At 38.5% G+C, this 26,378-nt stretch overlaps 2 long non-coding RNA genes across 4 annotated transcripts in view; one reads left to right on the forward strand and one right to left on the reverse strand.

The window, feature by feature from the left end:
* LOC147872636 (uncharacterized) overlaps positions 1 to 26,378 on the reverse strand; it is a 225,448-nt gene that overhangs the window by 190,378 nt on the left and 8,692 nt on the right. The window contains exon 1 of one of the 2 annotated variants that reach the window (XR_015537102.1): positions 13,457 to 13,936. The exons of the other annotated variant lie outside the window; for it this stretch is intronic. This is a non-coding gene — a long non-coding RNA (uncharacterized LOC147872636). Of the gene's footprint in view, positions 1 to 13,456; positions 13,937 to 26,378 lie in introns of those variants that run through there. 2 annotated transcript variants of the gene reach the window in all.
* Positions 738 to 25,143, forward strand: LOC110827617 (uncharacterized). 2 transcript variants are annotated; one of them, XR_002542424.2, is made up of 4 exons: positions 738 to 1,052; positions 14,655 to 14,882; positions 15,438 to 15,614; positions 20,888 to 25,143. It is a non-coding gene; the product is annotated as an uncharacterized LOC110827617 (long non-coding RNA). The 2 variants fall into 2 exon arrangements; XR_015537106.1 differs by lacking the exon at positions 14,655 to 14,882.

The raw sequence follows: 26,378 nt of genomic DNA on the forward strand, positions 1-26,378 counted from the left end.
TGTTTGTGCCTGAGGTTTGCCGCAAAGACTTAAGACACACTCAATTATACCCGACCTTATGGCTGGGCAAGTTCGATGCCTGAAAGACTGTGGCAAAATTTCAATTTTGGGTTGAAGCGGATTCTTTGTAACAGCCCCCCCCCCCCTCTTCCTAGCCGCATCTCTCTTCACATATCCCTACAAGTGCGAGGCAGAAAATGAAGGAAAGAAACTCAATATTTCTGTTGTGTTTTTCCCTATCTTGATTTATTACGATCCTTTGTAACACACCCACATCCAGATTCAGAGGAAATTGCTGCTTTCATTTACAGCAGAGTTTGTTCCTGAGTGTGAGTGACTGAGTGCCGTGGCTCGCTGTCCATTCATGCCAGGCGAACTCCATCATTCATCCGGTAAACACCACAGACCCGCCATCTGAAGCGAATGTCCCTGTATTAGGAACCACTGAATCGGTTTCCCAGTATCGTGTACTGGCAACGACGTGGCCACCGCAATCAAGACTTGATTTGGGAATTAGTGTAAGGGTTCAGTTCCCGAAATAGGTACAGCGTCCACCCTTCTACCCACAGGCTAGCTGAGGGTCCCTCGACCGCGGTAAAAAGGACGTGGCGTGAAGCCCAAACTCCTGCCTCCATCTAGTGAAAAGGTCAAGAATGAACATCGCGACGAGCAATAGGCCTCGACCTACCGGCTAGCAACTCCCGGCTGGCAGGAGCTGCTTAACTGCAGTCTGAAGATCGGTTCTGTTCCAGTGAGCCACGAAAGTTAGACAGAAACCTTCTTATTCTGCAATGTTAGCCGGGCTAACATGGTTAACATGCCCACATCTGAGGACACGTAATCTAGACACTTTTCAGCGAGATGTCACGCAGTTGGAGTTAGCATTTGTGGTTGGTGACGTGCAAGTCATGTGACTGTGAGAAAATATACATTAAGGATTTAATAAAAGTAGATTTAGGACTAGAACTGAACCAAATTTTCTCCTTTGTGTGAAGCAAGGAATGAGACTCAGTGCTAACGTCTGGCGTCCAGCAGTCGTCGTCAAGACACAGGTAAATTCTGTATTGCTCAATATTCGTACACACAGAAACCTTTGCTGCTGGTATTCAAAATATGCAGAATTATCGGTTTGTTAACGTCACTGGCATCTTCCAAACCTCAATCGTCTTTCTTCTCTATCTATTGTCCTGCGTCTATTTCTGCTAATGCATCGTGCATTCCTTTCGCCCTTTTCTTTGAACTCATTAACAAACCACAAGAGTGAAGATATTCCGGAAATCCTCATTAACCTATGTATCCGTGCACCAAACATGTAAGACGCCAAGTTTTAACAAATCCAGTGTTTATTTATGTATGTGTGTCCACATAAATACGTCAGCGGTGTGGGAGAATCGAAAGAAGTTGGAGTCAAGGATAAAGAATAACGAAAGAAAGAAAGAAAGAAAGAAATATAAGTTTAAAAGAGACGAAACTATAATAAATAAAGGAACCAAACGAATGCACATCATTATGTTAACACTACTTGTTTAAATGTAAAATGCCAACACAGAAGTTGAGTAAGCCTAATAAATGCAGTTTCCAGTGGCGTTGTCCTTCTGACGACACACGTGCGTCTTCCTACAAGACGTTAATTTATTACTTAAGTATATTCATAGCATAATTCAAAGTGAAAGGCCTGTCTGGCCTGTCTGACTGACTCTGATGCTAATGATACGCTGTTTCGTTGTATGGTCAGTGCCCAAACTAACAAAACACTAACTAGGAGGTGCTATGAATGTTCCAGGCTTTGAATGGCTGGTTCAGCCCACCTTCTGCTTGCTTATTGGCTGGCAACGAGTGAAAAAAACTCTTCTCACATACGCGAAACCCTTCTCTCATTTAACGTCAAACAACTGATCTCTGCACACAGAACGTGCTATTGTTTTTTCCTTGTGGGCATGACGTGCTACAAAGAAAGGGCTTTCTTCGTGCAGTGGGAAGAGACGAAAAGAACTGCGCGTGAGGCAGAGGCAGACGAGACTTGATAACGATCCTGTTAGGTTTATAATTTGTATTTTTAGTTCGTAACTCCCCCACTCTTAAAATGTTCCTTTTAGCAAAGGGCAAATATCGCGTGCATTTAATTGCTACCTTTCAAACTCGACCTACACAAAATAATAAGCCCAGCTACAATTTTCTCACTCCTGTAACTCGTACACCTGGCTCGCTCTGTCAACCACAAGGGATCTAATTTTCAAATGCTTGGGGACACCCAAGTTTAAACTTCAACGCAACCATGGGAGTAAAATTATAGTACTGATGGTCCAAGGGCTTAACTTTGGGCACACGCGGGTAAACGCTACAGTTTAACAACGATCTGACCAACATCTACTTCAGAATCGATATCGGCTCCAGTGTATCCTTAATTAATAACACGATTTTGACGTTGCACGCCTACAGCTACAAAATTGTTTGTATCGGTTTTATTTTTAATCTTGTTTTCGCTTACGCTAAAATAAATTTTATATTTTTTATATCAATATTCTCCTCAGTTGAAGAAAATGTCCCTTCGCTCATTAGGCAATTCCCGAAATAATACGACGGGCCACATGAACATGTTACGAGGGCTAAATACGAAAGTTCCTCAGTACAGCTCTCTTTAAATTAATGCAACATTAATTCAGTTACTGTCTATGCTTACAATACGAGTAAGTGCACCAGTGGGAAGCAGCTATGGAAGTAGACAAACTTCTTTCTGGAGGAACACACAAATTGTGCAGACTATTTGTGCATTTGTGTGTGTGGGTCTGGAAATATTTAAATAGGATTTCCCAATCCTCCTCCGATGTTGTTTTTTGAGGTCCGCTTACATGTCTTTGTAATTCTGTGTCACTCTGCATGAGGAAAAATAGTTAACTGATATCAGAAAATATGTTCTGTTAATATCATCAGTATCTCATCAGTAACTCTAAGCAAATGTTCACCTAAATGAAGAACGTCTAATCAAAACCTAGGAAGAGTTTTACTGATAGACAAATGCTAGTACGCAGAACAGAAATTAAATCTATAAAGGAAATATTCCTCAAACAAAAACGGTGTCAGATATCTGGTTACTAGCTGAGTTTGTTACGGAACACAACTGAATAACATGTTACCTTGTTTGCAACGGTAGGCCTAATTCAGACCTCAAGATGAAAGCAGCATGTTCCTTAAAAATGTTCGCATCTGCCTACAAGTTCCCCACATGGTGTTACTGTCCAGGTTTCGTGAGAATCTCAAATCGCGTACCTATACGATACTGGTAACTCGGTAACGCCAGTCGTTACTAAAGTAGACAGATTTGCAAATGTTAAAACTTCAAGGATTTATGGGTTTATTGGAACGAGTGAAGAAATATGTTTACCATAATGGCGGTCATATTAAAATATAACATAGGTTGAATGACCAGCAACCGGAACACGCCGTGGGATACGAAGGTACTTGGATAAAACGTCTAAGGAAGTGGAGATCTAAAGCGTGCCTAATTCGCAGCATGAGGTCTTAAAACACAGCCGAAAATATGAGAAAGAATGTTTCATTATGGGGTCCAATTCTCTGGAAATCAAACCATAGAGAAGTAGGTGTAATTTTCAATTATTTATTCTTTATGGGTGATAAATAACATCACTTTTCCTACAAAGGTCTTTTGTGTGTTTTGGACTGATGGATACAGAACAGATGGTGTTGATCACAATGGAATTCTTCAGTGGAAAGTACGGGTCATGTATCTCCTGGTAGACAAGGGCTCTGGTAAAACACAGCCCGCATAATAACCAGTGTCGCGAGTAGAAATGATAATGATTTTTAATTTCTCATAAGTTAAAAAAATTGTGATCTAAAAATTGAAAGAAAAAACATACGAAGGATATTCAAATTCTGCGATCCTTTTGAAGGAAACAATCCTTAATTCAACACATCGTGTGTTTTCTACGAGTAAGTAACTTCAGCTCACGTGTGAATGTTAATATGATCATACGGTATCAATTAGGGATGCTAAGTAAGTAAGTAAGTTACAAGTTGAAGCTCATTTAAATGCTTTGTATCGGCATTTACATGCAGAATGTGGGGAAAACCTTGAAATTCCGGGCCTCTGGATTATGAAAACGCGTATGCCACTGCCTATTTATGGCAACTAATATGCAATAAAAATTCTCTCGTTTATTGAATGAACAGTTCACGTTACAAGTTACACCTCGTGGATTGAAGCTTCTTCATAGGTATCTGAGATTCGTATTCTTAATTTGAAGTGACATATATAATATTAGATTGCAAACACTGAAGTTCAGACGAATATTCCATTTTATAGTTAGTTCTTCTCTTCTGAGGTCGTGTAAAAGCAGAATAGAATGCTTCCTGTAGTGAGCGAACCACGCCAATGGAGATGAAGCCTATGGCCTGTGCCTGTGGGAATGTGGCTTGATGTAACCAACCCTAAATGGTTCCCCATCTACCTGCCATTTCAAGTCCCTACAAGCTGCTTAGATCACAGTCGCTGGCTGGCGATTCCGGCCTGTGTTTATGAATAGTTCAAGTTACCAGAACCGTCCCTCTGTCCTTCTGCTATTCTGCCCTCAATCAACAAGAACCCGAAATTATAACAATAACAGTAATAATAACAACAAAAATAAATAACCGGAAGTGGGTAATCAACTTCTCTGAAATTATCAAAGGGGCAATCACAATTTTACCATCGCCACGAGTTACTCATTATTTTATTGTTTGCTTAATAAGACCATTTCCGATCTTCTTTGAGTACCCTCTTTCCGCGTCCAACAGAATTTCAATCTTCTTGTTCCCGAATTCACATACTTTCATACCTCGACCCACAGACCCGTGAAATTAGGTGACTGGTTTCCATTTGCTTAATTCTAGTTTAAGACTACGCTAATACCGAGAAGTCCTACTTGTTATGGCAATGGTTTTAACCATTCCTACCAAAATAATAAGTTATTTCTAACCTAATAATTCTCATGCTGCATGTAACTACAGGTAGCCCTCGATTTACGCCGGGGATGCGTTCCTGGACGAACCGGCGTAAACTGAATCGGCGTAAATTGAAACTCTTTTATAATGTAAATCAATGGGACGTCAATGACATGCGTTTCAAGCACCCAAAACATTGACGAGTAATATAATGGCATTACATTTAAACGTCTGAAATAACGTAAATAAAATAAAGGGAATTTAAAAAATATATTTTATTCACTTACAATCGGAAATTCGTTGGTGCCCGCGATTGACTGTGATTCTTTCATGTGATTGATGTGTACAGTCATCTCTGCTGTTATGCGATAGTTGCATTCATGTAAGACGCCGACCTATAGAAAATCGCGTAGTAAAAATAACCCCGGTACCTCCGCAGAGATTAAATTAGTCCTTTGAAGGTTTAAAGCGCCAGGAATGAAATTGTATAAGAGTAAACTCGCATATGCAAAAGTTTGCATTTCGCAAACAGCCTTTACCGATTCATCGATCTCATTGGAGCAAATTCGCGTTAACGAAACATACGTAATTGCAGAGATGACTGTATTTATAATTTTTATTCAAAATAAGCGATGTAAGAATTATGATTTAGTATAAGAAGCAGTACGAGAAACATTGTAAAACGTTATAAATAATAGCAAAAAAAAATTTCACTTTTTAACTTGCTGGTTTCAAAATCGGCCTTATTCTGAATCCGCGCAAATTGAACCGGCGCAACTCGAGGGCTACCTGTACTTCCCGTGAGTGTCTAAGTATGAACAAAGTAAGTTTGAGTACTGCCTTCAGTCGAGATTGATTTCACCAGAACTTTACAGCAGTAACAGTCTGAACTTTTTGCATTTGCACAAGAATTCTCTTGTAGTTTTCCGATCAGATTACCTGCATACACTCAATTTTTTCGTGGTTTTACAAGCCCCTCCATAGAAATGCTTAGGATGGTACCATACCATCCTTCTACATAATCACCAACACCAAACATGATTATGCAGAAATTGAGGTTTTCACGGCGGTGAGTCTGAAGATGGCTGTCTTCTGGGCTGTCGGGCCGTGTATACTGGTAGAAGTTTACCGACGTTTCAGAGGTTCAACTTATCGCCCTGACGATGTAGGCAGCAAGGACCTCTGAAACTAAACTTCTACCAGACTACACAGCGCAACAACCCAGAAGACAGAAATCTTCAATCATGATTATTTTGCCAGTTTCATTGGAACCTGCCGAAACTTCGCGCTTCTCAGTTTCTCAACTTTGAACAAACTTTTTTTTTTCGTGCAGCGACAAATGAAGAAAGCTGATACAACGCAGAGGACCAACATCGACATATTCACCTCAGATCTCTTTTAATACTAAAACTGATTTTGATGTGAAATATATAAGTCGTTTTTGCCCTACTCCTTCGAAACTGATATAAATACTAGTACAAGAGTATCGATGTGGTGTCTCTTTTGCCTGTGTGACGAGTTGAGACACTTGTGGGGCGGTTTCATGTTATGAATCGCAGAGCGCTATATAATATGTCACGTCAATTAAAGAGATTATACACGAGCATCGTTGCCATTCTTTTGATCATCGCGCTGTCTTGTCTATGACACACTTTTTCTGTGATTTACAAACCATGTTTCTTACTCTTTGATACTGTTTGCAATAAACCGTGCATCTTCTGCAGTAAATGTATGGCCCTTGAGCGCCCATGCTATTAGGCTTACATCACAATTCTTTTGTAGGAAAAATAGCTCCATATTTCCATCTCAGAGTGTCCAATGATCCATAAACAATATCGTTATTCTCACCCCTCATATGTTGCTTTAGTCTGAAATGTATTGAACAGTTTATAAGCAAGATTACATTATGTCAAACAATATTATAATGGGCATACATCAGTCCTGTTAATATAAATCACAAAACAGATCAGCTCCGTAGTTGAATGCACCCACGACACTTCAAACAGACTGTAGCAACGTTTTTAATCGCGGAGTCGTAATTTAGTCCAACCATTCAAAATATCCCATTAAAATGTTTAAGGGATGTTACGAAATACTGCACAAATTTACACAAAAATAAATTAATAACCCACGTTCATCGTCTAGTGCCGTTCGAGTCGCAAACTGACCGCTTTTAATTTGAATGCATTTTCCTAATGGCGTATTCTAACAGCAAAAGTGAAACTGATTTAAGCCTGTTGCGCCATCTTATGGCTACAATTTTAACTATTACAGCTGTCATTAGAGAACTCCGTTTTCAAGGTCTTCTGCCACTGCAAGTTCGATGTTCATGATTTACGCACGTTCTCAGACCCTTCACAGATACGAAGACAACGTCGCAAGCAGCTGGAGTCGAGGAAAATCTGTTCACGTTGCTCTGTTGCTGGATTTCGAATGTTCCGAGAGCACTTAGACAATTGCTGTTAATAAATAACCAAGAAAATAATTTCGTGCTTCTTAGGATTATTTTATTTGTAAACGAAAACCGGAGTGCCGTAATTGTTTAAATGAAAATATATTAAGTACATGCGACTAAAATGGGAGTGAACGAACCATATACGTTAAACATCGTGCAGCAGTAAGGCGATCGAGGTAATATTCCCGCATTTACCTGGCGAACTGATGGGGGGGAAAAAATACCGTATCAACTCCCGGTCTCCGTATTTTTATGCTGTAGAAATCGGGGAAATGCGTACAAGAGAGAGCGCCTCCACAATACTGGACAATATGGACCACGCAAGACGATTTATTGACAATCTGTACCAATGACTGAATGACTCTGAAATTTCATGAAAAACAAACGCCTGTCATCTGAACCAAGAATACGACCTACATGGAATCTCTTTCCAATAAATTTTGATGCCAGTATTTTCATTACGATCCACGTACCCCACTGGCATTAACTGCCCAGTGCATAAAAATCGATGCTAACAACACTTGGAAGTTCGTCTTCTCTAACCAGTGTTAACAAGTACGACTATACATCTCGTAAGCAAAAAACTTAACTATTGCCATTATAGGTCGTCTGAGGGCTTCATTACGTGAGCTCTTAAGGAAAAGGAACTTTTCTTCGGAGAGCGGGAGCTTTCCAATCCTGTATGTGCTTACATACAGAATATGTTGAAATTATAAGTAAATTCACGAAACTCCAAGTTACCGTACTCTGCTGGGATAGAAATATAATATATTACGTGTTAATAAATATATTTCGTTGTTAATATAAAATTACTTTCCGTTTGCTCATGATAACAAAATCTCACAAAACTGGAGCATCTAAATTAAATGTTTTACAGGTTATTTAAATAATATTACTCAAGCCAGTGAGAGCAATGGATATTCTAATGTGTCGTACTTATTCACACCCTTTTTTAAATATGTGTATGCAAATTGCTTGTACTGCAGAGGACTGTCCTATGGAACCTCCTGGCAACGAAATCTTTGATCTTGTTCAGCACAGACTGAGCAGAGGTCAAAGTGACGCTGAGACAGGTTCCTGTCAGTTCACATTACACTACCTTGTCCGGAGCAGACAATGACGACCAACCGAAATTCTGTTTCTCGTACGAGTCAGGATAAGAAACGACAACGAAAAGTGAAGGAAGATGGAAACCCCAGTACTTGGGATTACAGGCCGAGTTATCGTCCTGCGTCCAGGCATGTAGGGACAATCGCCAGTCTAAGCTACAAAGAAGCAACGATTTCGTAGTCATCAATACAGCAAAGACAAGGAACGAAAGAGAAGCTGGCGAATTTTAAAATAAAAATTCTCCACTGGAATCATCATCATAAGGAGATAGAAGAAGAAATCTTTGAGTTAAATAAGTGTTTTTGAAGTTGACAGATTTCTTTGCAGTAACACATAAAAGTCTACTTCTTAAAATACAACACATGGATATATTTCTGAGAAAACTTAAGAAAGGAATATTTTTTTTTCTGAAGTCTGGTAAGAAACAAAATATTTACGATTTTCGTAACATCAAAGTGAGGTTCTTGCTCGAAAATAAAAGCACCAGTTCTTTTTAATGTGTTTCTAGGAACAGCTTCTTAACCATTCTGCTGATACATAATTCCATTCGAAATTTCAGGTTCTCAAGGCGGCGAGCACGAAGACGACTTTCTTGGATGTAGAAACGTACTGTCACTTGAAAGACCAAAAATGAGATGGAGGACAGCGTTGAGATGTATCTTAGTAGTGGGACTGGTTGAGAGCACTGAACGTAAATGAAAGTAATTCAGAGTCACGATTAATGGCGGACGTTGGTATTAACAAGGTTGAAATTCCGGGTTATGTTACTACTGATTTACTCGGACTATTACATTGGGTCAGAAAAGTTCGCATCAACAAAATTATCCACACCTGAATTCTTTCTTTCTTCATTATTCGGCCTTAAGAAATATCTGAAGTTATATTCTTCTTCACTACGGATTAAAAACGTGCACATTTATAAGGCCGATATTGATTTTGGTAATAAACTGCATGCTGTACTGTGTAGGACTAAGCGGGTTACCAAAACGATCATAAGTTTAGCAATATTTACTTCGATGTAAGCCAAGGGTCACCATTAAGTGACTAGAGTCTTGTTTAGTTCATCAGAATCGTGCAGGATGTGGTGATATTCCTATTATCCGTTTAGTTTATTAGCAGATTATATGTATGATGCATGGCAGATTTATGATAGCTGTATTACATAATAACTCAGACCGAAAATACTTTCTTTTTCAGTGCCCTATTCTAACGCATTTACTGAATCGTCAAAGTTTTTAAAAATATGTGTGTTCTTAATAGTACGGAGATTTCTACCACTGTAACTGACATGAAAAAGAATTGTAAGTATATTGCCCTCTTAAAATATAATTCTTCTTATAACATTAATACTACTAGGAAAATAATTTATTGTGAACAAGGAATTATTAGAAAGTAATTTCATATCGTACTAATGTTACGCAATTTTTATTAAACTGGTAACAACCGGTCTGTTACTCAAGCAGTAATAAACAACTCATTCAGATTATAGAGTTTCTCCTTATTCTTGTAAAACATGTCGGCCGCTTAGTTCAGAAGTCTAAAATACGAATTCCTCTTAAGCTATCGGAGGTTTTAGCGACAGCACTTTGAAATAAACTTAAGACTTTACTCACTGGAATGTCTACACAATGCGCACAGAACAGAATTCGTAGTGAGTCGAAACTTTATGCGTAATGAAAGACATCTTTCCCAGAAGCGATTTAAAATTTTCAGGCGACTGAACAGTAACTCATAACGCTATAAAAATTAAGTACCCTATTAGGACCTTAAAATTCTTCGGAACATCACTTAAAAGGAATGTCATTTTTCTTCATCCCTCAATAGACACGCCAAATATATTGGCAAATGTAACGAATTGACAGGTTTATGTGCTTGCATTATGTGACGATTCACTCGTGCTTCGATTAAACGTTTAATTGCTGACATAAACGTAAGATTGATCCCGTTTCTAATTATTTTAATGAATTTCGAAACATACAACGATTAATTTTTCAAGGTAGTAAATAAACATACTGTTCTTTGGTGGGTGTATCTGCTAACATAAAATAATAGAAACAAATTATGTACCTTCTGTAAACATTTACAACTCCTTTTTTATTTTATAATGCGTTCATCTAAAAAGGTAACAGTTTTTTATCTTTACAACAATTTATATTCGTGCAAATGATCAGTACAATACAGAGACTAATCGACTTTAATGAATGGTCGGTCGAAATTCATTTTAGTCCAGAAGGCAATGAAAACAGAAAAGACCCACTCACGCTGTCGACTATTCTGCGTGACTCTGTGGATTTCTAGTCTTTTTCCCATTCCTGACTACAACGACGAGACTGCGAAGTCAGCTGACTTCGCTGCCTTTTGACATTTTATATGTGCGCCGACCAACTTGGAATGTAAACCACCATGTTTCACTTCGGGGTTCAAATTCTTTACTGCACATTTTATAAACCATTCCTCTGAGCTCATTCAAGTATGCAGTAAACTAAGTGGCTTTATGTCGATGGCTCCAACCTGTTTGCAAGACTCTAAACGCAGTTTTCCGGCTTCTTGGTATAATATTTATAAACCACAGGTATAAATAAATGGATTTAAGATGTTTAATAAAACAAAGAGGTAGAAGACTGCCGAGATAAGTAGATTAGACTTTACTAATGTACTTCAAGAACTAACCGACTGAGTTATTGTCTAACTATGGGTAGCAGAAGCTTGTAGTTTCTAAGCGGGCAAACACATTATCCGACTTTTCTGAAATCTGATGCGTTTACGACACTCAGCAAGTGGATCCCATTCAGAATTAGTCGAATTAATCCACATCCTCACACTATTATTCAGATCCATTTTAATATTATTCTCCCATCTACGCGCAATTCTCTGTAATAGTCTCTTCCCTTTAAGACCGAAATTTTAAGAAATATACAAATTTTTGTCGTCACATCTGAAGAGAAGACGGGTCATATTTAATAATCTCGCCACTCGTCTCACGGCATTTATTTTGTCGGCATCATTCCTTCATATTATGTTCGTCCCGACTTATAATCTCGACATGGAGACCGTCAGCCTACAGCTTTTCGTGGTTTCCTTCTTCGTTCAGGCAAATTCATCACAACCGCTTTTCCTACGCGTTTTTTTAGAATCATCCTACCATTCAACGGTACACAATATACGAATGAAAAAGCACCAGAACAGAGTCTACATTAATCCAACTCACAGCTTTATTTCTTATTATTAATGCGGTCGGGTTTGTTTAAATTCGGAGTCACAAGAAAGCCCTAAATTTCCATCTACTCATTTTATGAAGAAGCTAGAGGAAGATTTTCAATTCTATAATTAAACTTCTTGCATTTTTGAGTTTCTAGGCACCAAAGATGGACACATTGCCAAGAAAAGTAACTTAAACGTTCGTAAAGCAGAACTTCAGCGACAATACAGCCCTGTACATCACGATTTCCTCATACCCCGCCTTCTTCCTTCGCCTGTCGGCTGCTCAGATAATCGCGCACCCGAGCTAGGAAATTGCTGACTAATGTTGCTGTTGACGCTCGTCTCTTGCGCGATGAGACAACTATTGTGCTTATGTTGGCAGCACGGAATCATCAAACGACCTTAATTGTAATTGCACCGTGCTCTTGTATCTGACACTGCAGATTAACAATGACAAACCAATTAAGCCGATCTCATTATCATGTACAATTTTTCGAAAACAACAGTATCATTCTTACTCATAATTAATATTAAAAAATGTTTTTGGGAACACGTAAAGCATCTTAGTTTATCTTAACTGGGTTTTCAGGGATATAAAACACTGCTTTCTAAATGCCGGCATTCCTTTGTTTTGTCATGCAGAACAGTGGTTTTAATTAGCATCTTTTAAGGCTTGTTTGCAAGGTTTAAATGGAGAAAAAATCCAGCCATATTTAACTTGCAACAACTTAAAAACGCTCCACTGTCATCAGTTATTTATTACAAAACACAATTTCAGGAAATACATGAGATTTGAGGTTCCCACGGCAGTGAATATGTCGATTGTGGTCTTGTACAGTCACCAGTTTCTGGTTTAAGATCATGACAAAATATAAAAACTTATCAGATTTTGGCACCTGTTTAGAAAAAAAAATGATAGATTTCAGAGTATCAATGCAACAAAATAAGAATTCGATGGAGAATACATATCTTCAAAGTATATTCTTTAAATTCTCAATTAGCCTTTACTTTCCACTACAGCGGGTAATTACTTTGGACTTACTATTCTGTTGACATCGCACTACACTAATTTTAAATTAATGTCTATTACACCGAAAAATCCTAACTAACAAACTAACTCAGGTGAGAATGGCCATTCTTCAGAAACTAACACTAACAGCTAGACAAAACTTTCCTCACCTTTTATAAAACACTAGGTTTGTTATTATGCAAACAAGAACCCATCAAATGGTCCTTATCGTAGGCCAGATGAATGATGTTTTATCATCACAGTGATCCTGACGATGGAGGCAGCGAGGATCTATGAACCACTGTTATACTTCTACCAGTCTACACGGCGCTGCAACCCAGAAGACAGCCATCTTCTTACCATACTAACTAATTAACTAACTGCTTTACAAAACCCAAAGGTTCAAGTAACCAAAGCCTTCCACTGGTCCCCTTCCTTGGCCAACAAAATTCAATCTCCTTCAACTCCTGTCTCCCATAGATCCCGCCTGATATTATCCTCCCATCTACGTCTAGGTCTCCCCAGCGGTTCTTCCCTTCAGGCTTCCTCCCACCAATACCCACCCATTCAGCACAGCATAAATCCTTCACAAGTCAATCTAATTTCCCTGTTACCGTTATAGCATTCATGAGCACTAGTATCACGTAGAAAACAACATACATTATAACTACGAAAGCTTGTGATTTATCCAAAATAAACCATTTTAAATATGACAAAGTATTATAAAACGTCCAACATACCTACTCGTTGGTCTGTGTGAGCGTGCAGGCCTAGGTCTGGATTCCTTGAGGAAGATTTACACAACACAAGTAACACTGCAGTATTGATAAGACGAAACAAATTGATAATCAATCATACTCTGAAATCTTATACCACGAATTATCACATTTCGATTCAAAATGCTGCACCTACCACTAATATTAGAGCACTTTGTTTTACGTTACATATTCAAACTTAGAATTACACACACGTGTAGCCATTGTAAGCATACAGGTTAGTAAGCTTTTAAGGTAGCTCCTAGACAAGTTATAATATACTTGAAATTAAATGTCAATACACACGTATGACAATGAATTAGTGTTATTCACAATTTCAGAAAACATGTTTAATAAAAATGTAACATAAAGAACGACACACAACGCGAAGATGGCGGAACTTTCATCGGATAAAAACAATACTATAAACACGGCTTCTTTCCCACGATGCAAGTGAAATAAAGATATGACGAAAATCAGTGACATCTGACGTTCCCATGGTCAATCACGACTTCGATTACTTAATAGATGAAGGCGTGCTGCCATCTACACGATACGAAGCAATTTTAACTTTGCACGCTTAAGAAATACAGGGATGCAGTTGGAAGGTTGCCCTTCAAAACAACTAAACACTTTATTTGTAAAAATATACCAAACAAAATGCTTGACACTTTCTGGTTCTAACAGAAATAAAATTAATTAATAAAAAAATTCAACATTTTGTTCTTTCAAGGACAAAAGTTAATCTTAGCATGCAGCAAGATTAGCCCACCTCATTGCTTCACAAACACGCTTGGGCCATAAATTATGACAATACTCTGGGGTATAGGCTCTCAGATTCAGCACTTTTGCTCAGAGACTCAGATCTCTGCTTGGACATCAGTTACCCCATCTGAAGTATTCGAGGTTTGTCGTCAATACCCGTACTCAAACACTATTATGTGTTTGGAACCTAGAGAAAAAATTCACTTTCTTCCAAATTCACTATCAATAGCAATCTCACCATTCAAAGCTATATAACTGAGAATAGGCAATACAGTGTTATTAAACAAGACAATAAATAAGAAGATATGAATTACAACATTGACCAGGCTAATCAACAAAATTGATCATTTATGTGTATAACACAGCACAGAAACCTACATCATGAATCCTTTATTTCTTAAAGAAATGTTTTTTGCAGTGCCTGTGAACAGTTCATGGGAGACCAAAGTATGATCACGACCAACAGATGCAGCAGCGTATTGGTTTTAAGAACCTCGTGCGGTCATCGGAGAGAACTAGTAAACTGACAGACTACGTGAACTACCAGAGGTGCCGAAACTTTGACACACATGTGCAATAAAGTCCTGGTGCTGATTGAACACTTCCAGTAGCCCTACTATGGCGGCTTAGGCCCGGAAAGACAGAGGTAAACCATAGAAAATTCAGTTTACATTCAACACAGCCCGACATCTCAAAAATTTACCTGTTTTTCTCAACGGGAGGTCCGGAATTCATGCCTAAGGGGTCCGCGAATTCAGCAGATTCTTTATATTTATTTTTCATATTATATTACTCTAAGTTTTAAACTTTCTTTGTCACATCTATACTTCCATGTAAGAGTAAAAATCATTATAAAAACGCAATATTTGATCTATATTTTAGTTATTACTTATTCTATTCAGTCGAAGTATATGAGAAAATTTTGGGTGGGCAATCCGCAGTTACAGAAAGGTTCCGAGGGGTGTGCACTGTAAGTACTGAAAAACACTACACGAGCAGATACCTACATTACCGACTCTTACAGAATGTTGTGAACTGTTATGTAGATGGAGTCCTATCCTGTCTCATTACGAGTCAAGAGCTGACAAGCAAGGGAACTAACCAGCTCTCACAGAAAGAGAACTTGGGTTCTTCCATGTTATGTAAAACAATTCTTTCCAATTTGCTTGTGGAAAAATGCCGTACTTACTGCAAATTACAGCGAGAAGAGGTCTTGAGGCGAGTCGGACCCTGAGGGCGATTAAACAAGAGACCACCCAAACAGGATTGGCATCTGTGTCTTGTTGGCTCGCGCTAGGACCAACAAATCGGCGGCTGTCTGTCTTCCTCTCTCCTCATTACCGTTCAACTATCTCTCTCTTGGATCCACCTGTTCTCAGTAAGTATTAACACTATCGCAAATGGAAACACTGAATATTTCTTGAAAATAAATGTCTTCTCTGAAAATGCAGACGATTCTCAACGGGACTGGAATTTTTAAAATTCAGTTTCCCAGGCCAACACTTACATTAGAGCAGAGAATCACACGAAACATTTTTTTAAGTGCAAGTGCTAAGAATTATCCAACGTTTCGGCGAACATTTCAGTTGCTATCTTCAGGGTAATCATGCTAAACAGGAAGTTGTACGTTGGACTCCAGCTGCAAAAACCTAAGAGCAAGGATATTTCGTGGTGGTTAAGAAGTTTTACATTACATTTAGTGAACATGCAATGCTGAAGGACTCGTTTCAAACCTCGGTCGGGTTACTCGTTATCATCACTGAAGATGTTCGTGGCTTTCGTCAGCATTTGAAACTAATTCTAGGACTGCGCCTTAAAATGGCGAACACGACATCTTTGGAGGCAAGTGCACATGTATAAATGCGCCGAAATATAAATGTTTCAAATTACTTCCCTTAATAAAGTCCCCTCGGGCTATCAGCAATGTCAGCTGGTTCAAACTCGACGTTTCAGGACTGACACGGCTGATAGACCAAGAATATTTTATTAATGTTAGTAGCCTTGAAAGTTTAAAACCATACTTCAGTTATTAATAAAATCTCGGCCAGCAGTCGAGTCACTCGGTTAAACTCTGCCGACGTTTTGAGGGTCATCTCCGTCATCGTTTTTAAGGCTAGTCATAGCCGTGTGCGGAGTTTAACCAAATGACGCGGTTGCTGGCCCAAGAACATTTTATTAGTGACATCCGCCGTGAAATATCATACATATACTTCAGTTAGTTTAAAAGTGAAATAAAGTGATGGCGTGTGACGAATATTTCCACTGGAGTCAAAATGGACGTAGTATTAGGGCGAGGATAGAAGAGTTTCAGGAACTAAATTTTATATGTAAATTTAAAAATAGAATTATCCTAACAGAATATCATTTTTAAAATTCGCTAGTCTTCGGTTATTTTAACGATAGTTGAAAGAAGTATGTAATTAAATATATTCTAATGCATTATATTCGCATTCCTTCTGGATGACTTATTTCATTTATATAATAATTTCGTAAAACTTTAAAACACCACAACACGGCGTATTATATAAGAAGGCAGCGGTGATTCTGATGTACACAAATACGCAAGAATTTGTTGAACTGAGAGTATTATCTAGAGGGCTGGGTGAAGGTCAGGTATCAAACCTTGGAAACATGTCAAGTAATTGAAACGAAGAGTGCATACACCTTTCTTTGTTCAAACAATGGACACAGTTACGAAGACAGTAAAAAAGAATGACGAATAAATCTTAACAGCACGTCACAACGTAAGATAGATGCGTCTTTGAGAAAATAAAAACAGAGTTCTTTACACAGCTCTTTACAGAATGTCTAAAAGATGAAGTACTTTTTTGAAATGGTTCGTTATTCTGTTTTACGTCGCCATATTAACTGACGAGTTATTTAATGTCTCATGATACACAGTAAGATGATTTCAGGTTCTCACGGATTTAAGTCTTAAGATGGGTGACTTCTGGTTTGCTGGGCAGCGTAATCTGGTAGAAATTTATCGACGTTTCAGATGTGTTTGCTACTTACTCATTATCCTGGTGAAGGTGGTAGGAAGTATCTTTGAAACGCTGGTCAACATTTACAAGAATATTAGACGTAAAAATCCTGAAGACAACCATCTTCTGTTGCAAATCTTATTTCCTATTAATTTTGTAAAACATTCGTATTATGAATACACTATATTATTTTCAATCAGCACGAAAATCTTCCAGTGAATTACAGGACTTCTTTTTATTTTATTTGTAAACCTGTTTTTTCCAAATCTTTTCCTATAAGAGGGCTGTTAAAATTTAATTGGAATTTTTATTGCATCTCCACGTCTGAGCTTAACGTTAACCGCCCATAAGAAACGCTATCTTGTAGTGATGAGACAAATATGTACGCGTATGGGGAGAGTTCCTGGAGAAAACTACCTAATATAAAGTATATAAGACGACGTATTGTCACTCTGACTAAATTTCCGATCAAATTCGAACTGCATCCTAAATAATATCCAGTTCCACAAGTATTTCGTCATTGCACAAACTACATGAATTTCATCGACATATATAAATCTCAAAGCCTCTGAAAACAAATAAAAGATACACTAATCAATTCCCCCAGCGGGGCAAAGTTATAGAAAACGCGAAGTCCATAGCAGATGAAAGATGGTTTTTATGTTTTACGGCAAAATAATTCTGAGCAAGCTTCTAGACCTTTGAGCTTTGCTGTCCAAGTAATATTTATCTGTGCAAAAAATTAAATTATTGAAATCCGCTAGATCAACACCCACATCCTGTCGTTGGAAAAACACAGCAAGAAACTAAGCACACGTCGTTTAATATCTCTGCCTCGCAAAAGGCCCATCAGACAAACGGATAAGCTTACTTATTTTCATTCTATAAACAATGTAACGCAACGCATCACGTCTCAGGACGATCCTTCATCTGTTCTCAGGAAAAAAAAAACGGAATAAGAAAGCAAATACAAAACCGAAGGAGGGTATAATAACGTCCCGTCAAATCAACCTCATAAATCCTTATTCAAGTGGACAAATATCCAAAATCACTTCTCAAGTCTATTTTTTGTTGTTGTTGATGCCTGCTGTTTCAGCAGATCTACTTGTTTTTGCCTCGACAGCCGATCCCCGCGGCCTCGCTAGCTTCTGTTTAATGGCCTGCTCTCTCGACTTAAGTCGTGGGCAAATTATGAAGTTCGCTGAGCGTCTGATTCGCTCACCAACTGTGACAGATTGTGAAGAATCAAACGATTTGTCAGTCAAAATATGCGAGACTTATTTGGGTTGTAGATGTACACAATCACCATACCTAACAGCCTTTCAAAGTAACAAGGCATAATCTTTACTCACGGGCTTTAAAAAGAAGATTAAATAACCATGGAGGGCTAAACAAACTAGGTTACTAAGCGCGTTGGACGGTTTATGTACATTAACTCCGTATCTTTCCGGTCCCAGAAGGACTTTGGTTGCCTCACATGTGGGAGAAAATTCTTAAGCTGTTCAGACACTTGTTAGGGCTCCTTGGAAGGATGACGAGCCCGTCGCAAGGCGTCTACCTACGCAGGACAGCACGACACAGATAGACGCGGACAGACATCAGTGCCTCGAACGGGATTCCAACCTACGATTACGGTTTCCGAGAGATCAAAACCCACGGCCCAGACAAGATCGCGCGGTCACTATGACCGGCTTTTATTTTCTGTTCCTAGACAGACGTTGTGGAATCAGACAAACTAGAATCAATTCCCGGGTGAGGTACGATTTTTCTGACCAGTTACGGAGATGAAGGAGGAAATGAAAGTGATATTAAACAACCTCCTGAGAACTGTTGTATCAAATCACAAAAACCCGTACCAGGAAACTTTCACTAGGTACAGACTAAGTGAGCTGGGAACGAAGAACATCTAAAAGGAGAAAATCAAAAGAAAATTTAATGTAGAAACTTGTTAGAGTAAGAACACATAGAAGTAATCATATTCCTTAATCTTGAGGCTATGGACTAGACACATTCTGGTTTAAGATAGTGAGTCAGTGGCGAGCTCTTGCGGACACAGTAATGAATCTACGTGTTTCATAACGGCGGGAAATTTCTTGATTAACTAAGGTTTTCAAAAACTGTGTTCCATGCACTCAGTGATTAATCTGCACGATTTTAAAACTTTTTGAAGCACCCCAAACACACATATATCCTTATTACATTCCATGGATTCATAAGATAGTCAGATGACAATAAAATGCGGATAAAGTCACAATAATAATTATAATACAATACATATTATAAAGTAAAATTCATACTATTATACAAATTTCACATAATATAACACTTCATAAAGGCCTGTTATAAAATTAGTAATCTAACAAATATTTTGTAACTTTAAAACTGATAAATACTACAATTGTGGACAAATGAACCATTCCGTCTAAACATCTTAAGAGTAACTGATATATGATTTTCTTGGACGTAACACTTGCTTCTTAGAAACATATTGTTTACATAGAGAGTTTTAACACGCTGTACTTCAAACAGAGTTGGACCAATATAAATGATGTGGGGAGAGAAAATAGATTTTAAAGCGTGAAATTCTCTTACAGCTCTTGATACGAGCCTACAGGTTAGGCTATGTGTTTTGAAAAATTATAAACTGAGATGAAACTAATACGTATCCTGAACAGCCATCTTTCTTCAATAAATTATTTGCTTCAGCTTTAAGATGGACAGTTTCATAAAAGTGAAGGGTGTTAAAATTTGTAAAATCATAAATTACAACGTATTTCAATTGGCTCTGCAGAATTCCCAGTAGCTGTACCATGCGCTGGTGATGACATCATCAGGCAATGATAACATAAATCACATCCGATTAGTTAAACAAGTTTTAGCAGGACATTTGTTATGTCCAGTGGACCGGCAGTTCTGTAGCGGATTCCGGAATCAACGGAACAAATTGCTTTCTAAATCGTTGGTCCACACATTTTCTTTAGTTTCCGTGGCCTGATCTTAATGCACCGATTCCTAATCCGCGATACTCCGATGCGTTTTACGCGAACCGCGTGCAATTTATAATAATGTGCCACCCCCCCCCCCCAAACAACACTTTTTTCTACTTTGATTATGAAACAAACGTAATTTGGAGTAAATAATTATTATAAATAAGAAGTCGACAAAAATTATGGAGTAGGTTGATGTACACATAGTAAGTAGCAATTTTAATAAATTAACTGACACAAAGTTTCAATAAATTGTCATCTGTAACCCGCGAGTTTGTAAGAAAAGGTAAATGTATGCTGTATGCAGGCTGACATAATAATAATGATGATAATTTGCATCTATTAGTGAATCCACAACGTGACGCTCAAATAGAGCAGTGATATTAGACCTCACAAAGTACAAGTTCTGTGTATTCGAGGTTACCGGCCTGAAATAGCCCACAAAAATATGGCAAAACCATACAGACCCACGGAACAGCGTTTTGAAATCTGCTTCGCTGTAGATCTTTGTCTTTTTTTCAGTTTTTTCGAAGAAACAACGCTCGGATCTGGCGAGGCGAAGTGCAGGGAGATTTAGTACGCTGTCAGTGTCAGAGGCAGTTTGTAAACGTCGGGGATTTTACATGATGGCTGACGGTAGAAGGTACAAGTGGGAGCTAACCTCATGTCCTTTCTTTCAGAGTACGTTCGTGATTCCGTCTTTCTGTCGCAAATATTCAACACTCTAGCCAACGTCTTCAGAGCGAATGTTCTGTTCCAACAACGAGACATCAGACGAAATGTGGGTGATGAAAGTAGGATGAGGCCATATATAACACAAGAGCACGTACAAAACCTCGCCAGATGATTCTGTGACAGAGAAGATTTCATACACAGCAATTCCAAGGGTTACGTTTTACCAAAACATGGCGGTTGGCAAGACACAAGGTCTTGCTGGAAATGGGGTTTAGTGGAACCCCGGTCCCTCTTGAAGCTGAAATAAAAGCTTTTTTAATAAAAACAAAGTTTCTCAACACAGCTGTGCAGTTCCTCCAGCTCATTTGCTGCGTTTCAGAGGTTCGGATGAGTCAGTGGCCCGTGGTTATTTCAGTTCTGAGATTGGCATATTACGAAAAAGATCAACATCATTGAACAAGAATTAGTTGAAGGAACACTACCTTATTTGCTTCTAAAGTTCCTCTATTAACCTCTTTTACAATATTGGTCAGGTTTCAGGTTCTCACGGCGAAAAGTATGTAAGTGGTTGTCTTTTGGATTGTCGTGTCGTGTAGTCTAGCAAAAATTTACCGACGTTTCAGAAGTTTTTGTTGCTTTCTTCAACAAGGCGACGAATAAGCCGCGCGCGAGGAATTGTTTTGAGAAATCAAATATTTCTGAAACATCGGTAAATATCTGCCAGACTACACTGCACGACAACCCAGAAAATAGTCATATTTTAAAATCTTTAATCTCCTGTTTTGTCGTATAATTTTCACAACTGCACAATAGAATTCTTTGTTTGTTCTGAGCACAAAATTATGTCACACAAGACAACTTCGTTTTGTCCACTTCTTCACATGACTACTACAGTTTGCAGCTGAGGTTCGGCGATGCATCTCTGGGACAGGAAACCCGGTCTGAGTAGTTGCAACTGCCGGCAGCAGATGACTGACTTCACGAATATTTACAGAAACAGTCTAGTGGAAGTGCTAAAGCCGAATTAGTCAATTTTCCGTGAATTTTGAAATCTCCGTCTGCCGACAAAGCGCAGATGGTTTTAGGCTGATTCTGAGATGCCTGTCTTTTGCGTGTGTTAGGATTTAATATCATGCGTGTATGCAGACCGGAAGCGTTAGATTTTAATTTAATGAGAAATTACTGTCTTTGTCTAAGAACAGACGATTAATCACTGCAAAGAGTCATTTTCCTCGCTGTATATAACACTTCGAGAAGTCGACTGTTAAACAATAAAATGTTGCAATCTACCTACCTGTTTATAAAAGGACTATAAAACTGACTACAGTAGTAAAACAGGAATATCACTGCTATGAGGTACTTAAAAATTACACATGGAAAGCTGGGACGATTTTGAGTTGGTTCAGAGCAACAGATTTTATGAAAACGGTGATGGACCAACAAATTGCACAGAAGAGGGACTTTCATAACACCTGAATAACTTTATAATTTTCATCAACGATTTTAAGCCCTGAAGAAGGAGGCAATACGTATCTCCGAAAGTACGGTAACAAACCTTCACGGCGTCACAGTTCACACCACCAGAACTTAATTACTCGTTTTTGTTAATATCGCCCTGTAGAATAAATCCTTTAAAATAAAATTGAGATTATAAATTATTTCTAACCTGTCTTGTCAGGAGTTATCAAATAAATCGCAGTCCATTGATATCACATAAGAAATTCAATTCATTAAATAAACTATTAATAAATATAAACTCCAAAAAATGTAAAATACACAACTGCCAACTGGTTTTGTCCAATTACGTATATATCACACGCATCCATTAAATTACTGAGAGACTATATGGTATATTTTATTTACTCCATTTTATTTACTAGTTTAACGATGTATATGCGTGCCGATCGAATTCACAAAAAGGTCCAGGGTATAAAACCAGATTTTGACAATAAATTACAAAACTCCCCTCCGCACTCCATGGCGGTGTATCGAACTATGGCAGACCACAACTCATTTGGAGGAATGAACAATAAAATTACTGCGAGATAGAATGGCGGTTGGAGGTGACTGATTTTTGCGGTTTTGATGTGAATGCACTTATTTTGACGATAAAAACTATTGCAGATTTGACAACTAACCATGTTTCATTTTGAGCACTCAACAAATTAAACATTCTACAGGTCGCAGTCCGTAATGATTTATATCACAATCAATTCGTTAGCTCTACACTGTCAAATATCATCTTCTTTAATAGATATGACAATTATTTGCTTCCTCTTGAAACCTTGGAATTAATATTTTAATGGTATAAAACCGTACAACACATTTAAAATTGCTGACTACTAGTTTTGTTTAAGTTTGATGTTTAATACTCTAATCTACTTTTCTTATAGTCTGCTGATGTAGGCACACATGTGTCGTTCCACCATTGAAAGTTACCATGAACATAAATATCGTAAGCAAAACTCAGCATGGAAAGGGTAAATCGTTCCACCTCTGCAAGAAATGTGAGACAGTCAAACGTCTATAATATATACTTCACGGACGCCAAAGTGAGAACAATATTTATTAATATTCATAATAATAATTTATGTAATTAATTTACTCTGATGTAAGAAGAATATGAAGATTTCTGTCCTCTAGGTTGTTGCGCTGTGTAGTCTGGTCGATGTTAACCAACGTTTCAGAGGTAATACTGCCTCCGTCATCAGGGCGATTCTTAGTATGAAGATTTCTGTCTTCTGGGTTGTTGCGCTGTGTAGTCTGGTCGATGTTAACCAACGTTTCAGAGGTCATACTGCCTCCGTCATCAGGGCGATTCTTAGTATGAAGATTTCTGTCTTCTGGGTTGTTGCGCTGTGTCTGGTCGATGTTTACCAACGTTTCAGAGGTCATACTGCCTCCGTCATCAGGGCGAGGTTTTCACAGCGGTGAATATGAAGATTTCTGTCTTCTGGGTTCTTGCGCTGTGTAGTCTGGTCGATGTTAACCAACGTTTCAGAGGTCATACTGCCTCCGTCATCAGGGCGATGAGTATGAAGATTTCCGTCTTCTGGGTTGTTGCGCTGTGTCTGGTCGATGTTTACCAACGTTTCAGAGGTAATACTGCCTCCGTCATCAGGGCGAGGTTTTCACAGCGGTGAATATGAAGATTTCTGTCTTCTGGGTTGCTGCGCTGTGTAGTCTGATCGATGTTAACCAACGTTTCAGAGGTCATACTGCCTCCGTCATCAGGGCGATGAATCATGGCCTGTAGTCTCGTTTAAATTGACCGAAGTTTAAGATGTACTTACTGCCTTTTTCATCAGGGCGATTAGTCGTTCCACCTCTGAAACGTTGGCCAATTTTTACGAGATTACACAGTAAAACCTGAAATCTCACTTTGAAATGATCGAGGAATATCAATGTACGGATAAATTACAAATATTGTATTCTAAATAAACCACCACAGCTGTTTGTACGCCACACGTGAAAATCTATCTTACGAGTTCTGAGAGGTCGATATGCCCTTATCCCCTATTCTAAACGCCTCCCTCCACCCATTTCTTACTCATGCTGCACAAACCGTATTGCTTCAACACACCACACCATTACGGCTGACGCAGATAAATAGCCAACGAATGAATTTATAGCAAAGAATGAGCGAGCCAGCACGAAGCTTTGGGACAGACTTTGTGCCACAGAGAACAATTTTAAACACGACACACACGTTAGCCGACAGCAACGATCTTTTGCATTATTTGCACCTCTAATATTAAAGTCAAATGACGTCAGAACTCATTCTCTTGTCTTATTTTTTTAAAAACAGACAGGATTACGCAGAAAAATGTGACAATGTTTTGTAAACTAAAAAAAACTTTAAATGTATAGTCAATAATGCAACTGAAACATTGCAATCATCGCTCAAAGGCACTTTATCGCATTACGTATATTTAATTCACAAAAATCACCAAATAAATAAAGCCTAAATAAACATTCACGACAACCGAAAGCGGTTAATGTTACACAGAAGGATATAACATTTGTAACCCAAATAAACATAAATATCCAAGCAGACGTGCATAAGAATAGGAAGGCTTAATTAAATTTTATGTCGGCGACTATTCTAACCTACGAAGTCCACATAAGAAATAAAGCCGGCAAGGAAATAAACTCAAGATTTTACTGAAGCAAACCAAATTATTATTCTAAAAAAAAGCGCTGCTTCTTAACACTTGTACTTAATACAGCCGATCGACCAACTCAGTATTTTATTGCTATGTTAATCACCACATTATTTCCTTATGGCTCATTAAATACATACATTTTATTACGTTTCAAATATATATTTCTTTACTTTGTTTTGATTGCAGGTGATTATGCCAGAGAAAACACGATTTCTTTCCTCGTTATATATTTCCTGCAGCAACAAATACCTCCTTTATTTGCAGAGAAATTTAAATAGACAGTGCATAATACACAATTATGACCAAATTGTTGGCTGAGCATTCGAAAGAAATAGTAACTCCACCTACGTGTATGTCTATCATCTATCGAACTGAAAATATAACACTCTCTGTGATTTAAACACTAACTAACTAACTAGATGGCTTACCGAACCTGAAGGTTCATCACTGAATTAACCAAAGCCCTCCACCGGACCCTGTCCTGGGCCAAAAAAATCCAGTCTCCTTCAACTCCTATCTCCCATAGATCCCGCCTGACATTATCCTTCCATCTACGTCTAGGTCTCCTCAGCGGTCTCTTCCCTTCAGGTTTCCCAACCAATACCCGGTGCACACCTCTTGTCCCATCCATGCGCGCTACATGCCCAGCCCATCTCATTCTTCTCGACTTAATCACCCTGACAATACTAGGGGAGGAGTACAGATTTTTAGGCTCATCATTGTGCAGTTTTCTCCATGCCCCATCGTCTTCCCTCTTAGGCCCAAATATCCTCCTCAACACCCTGTTCTCAAACACCTGCAATCTGTGTTCCTCCCTCTGAGTGAGTGACCATGTTTCACACCCACACAAAACAACAGGTAAGATTATTGTTTTAAATGCACAAATATATGCACATAAGGAATATAAGGTGGCATGTACATGCATTTTAAATCTTAATAAATCTATCATTTATAAAAAAATATCTACCTGACTCGCTCACTCATTCCATGGAGGCAGCATGTTCCTCAGAATCGTTGCGCGGCCTTACAACATAGGCGACAATCAGCGAAATGAGTGTTTCTGTCAGAACTGTTAGTACACGTGTGAGGCACATTAAGATCTTCGTGTTATTAAATTTGTCTTGAATGTAAATACGATTCACGTGGGACCGTGGCTCCAAGCAGAGACACGAGTTACTTCAGAAGTGGGTTCAGTTGCTCTGTAAGTAAGCAAACAAGTTCCGGGTCTCTCCTCTTCTACAAGCGGAACTACACGGCACCAGAAACCTAATTCTAGAAAATTAGTTTTCGCGTGCAAACCTAACTATGGCCTCCACATTCTAAGCCAACG

The sequence above is a fragment of the Zootermopsis nevadensis genome, unplaced genomic scaffold (assembly GCF_977971745.1).
Source record: "Zootermopsis nevadensis isolate Lab colony 2312 unplaced genomic scaffold, Znev_1.0 Znev_ptg000025l, whole genome shotgun sequence".
Classification (NCBI taxonomy): Eukaryota; Metazoa; Arthropoda; class Insecta; order Blattodea; family Termopsidae; genus Zootermopsis; species Zootermopsis nevadensis.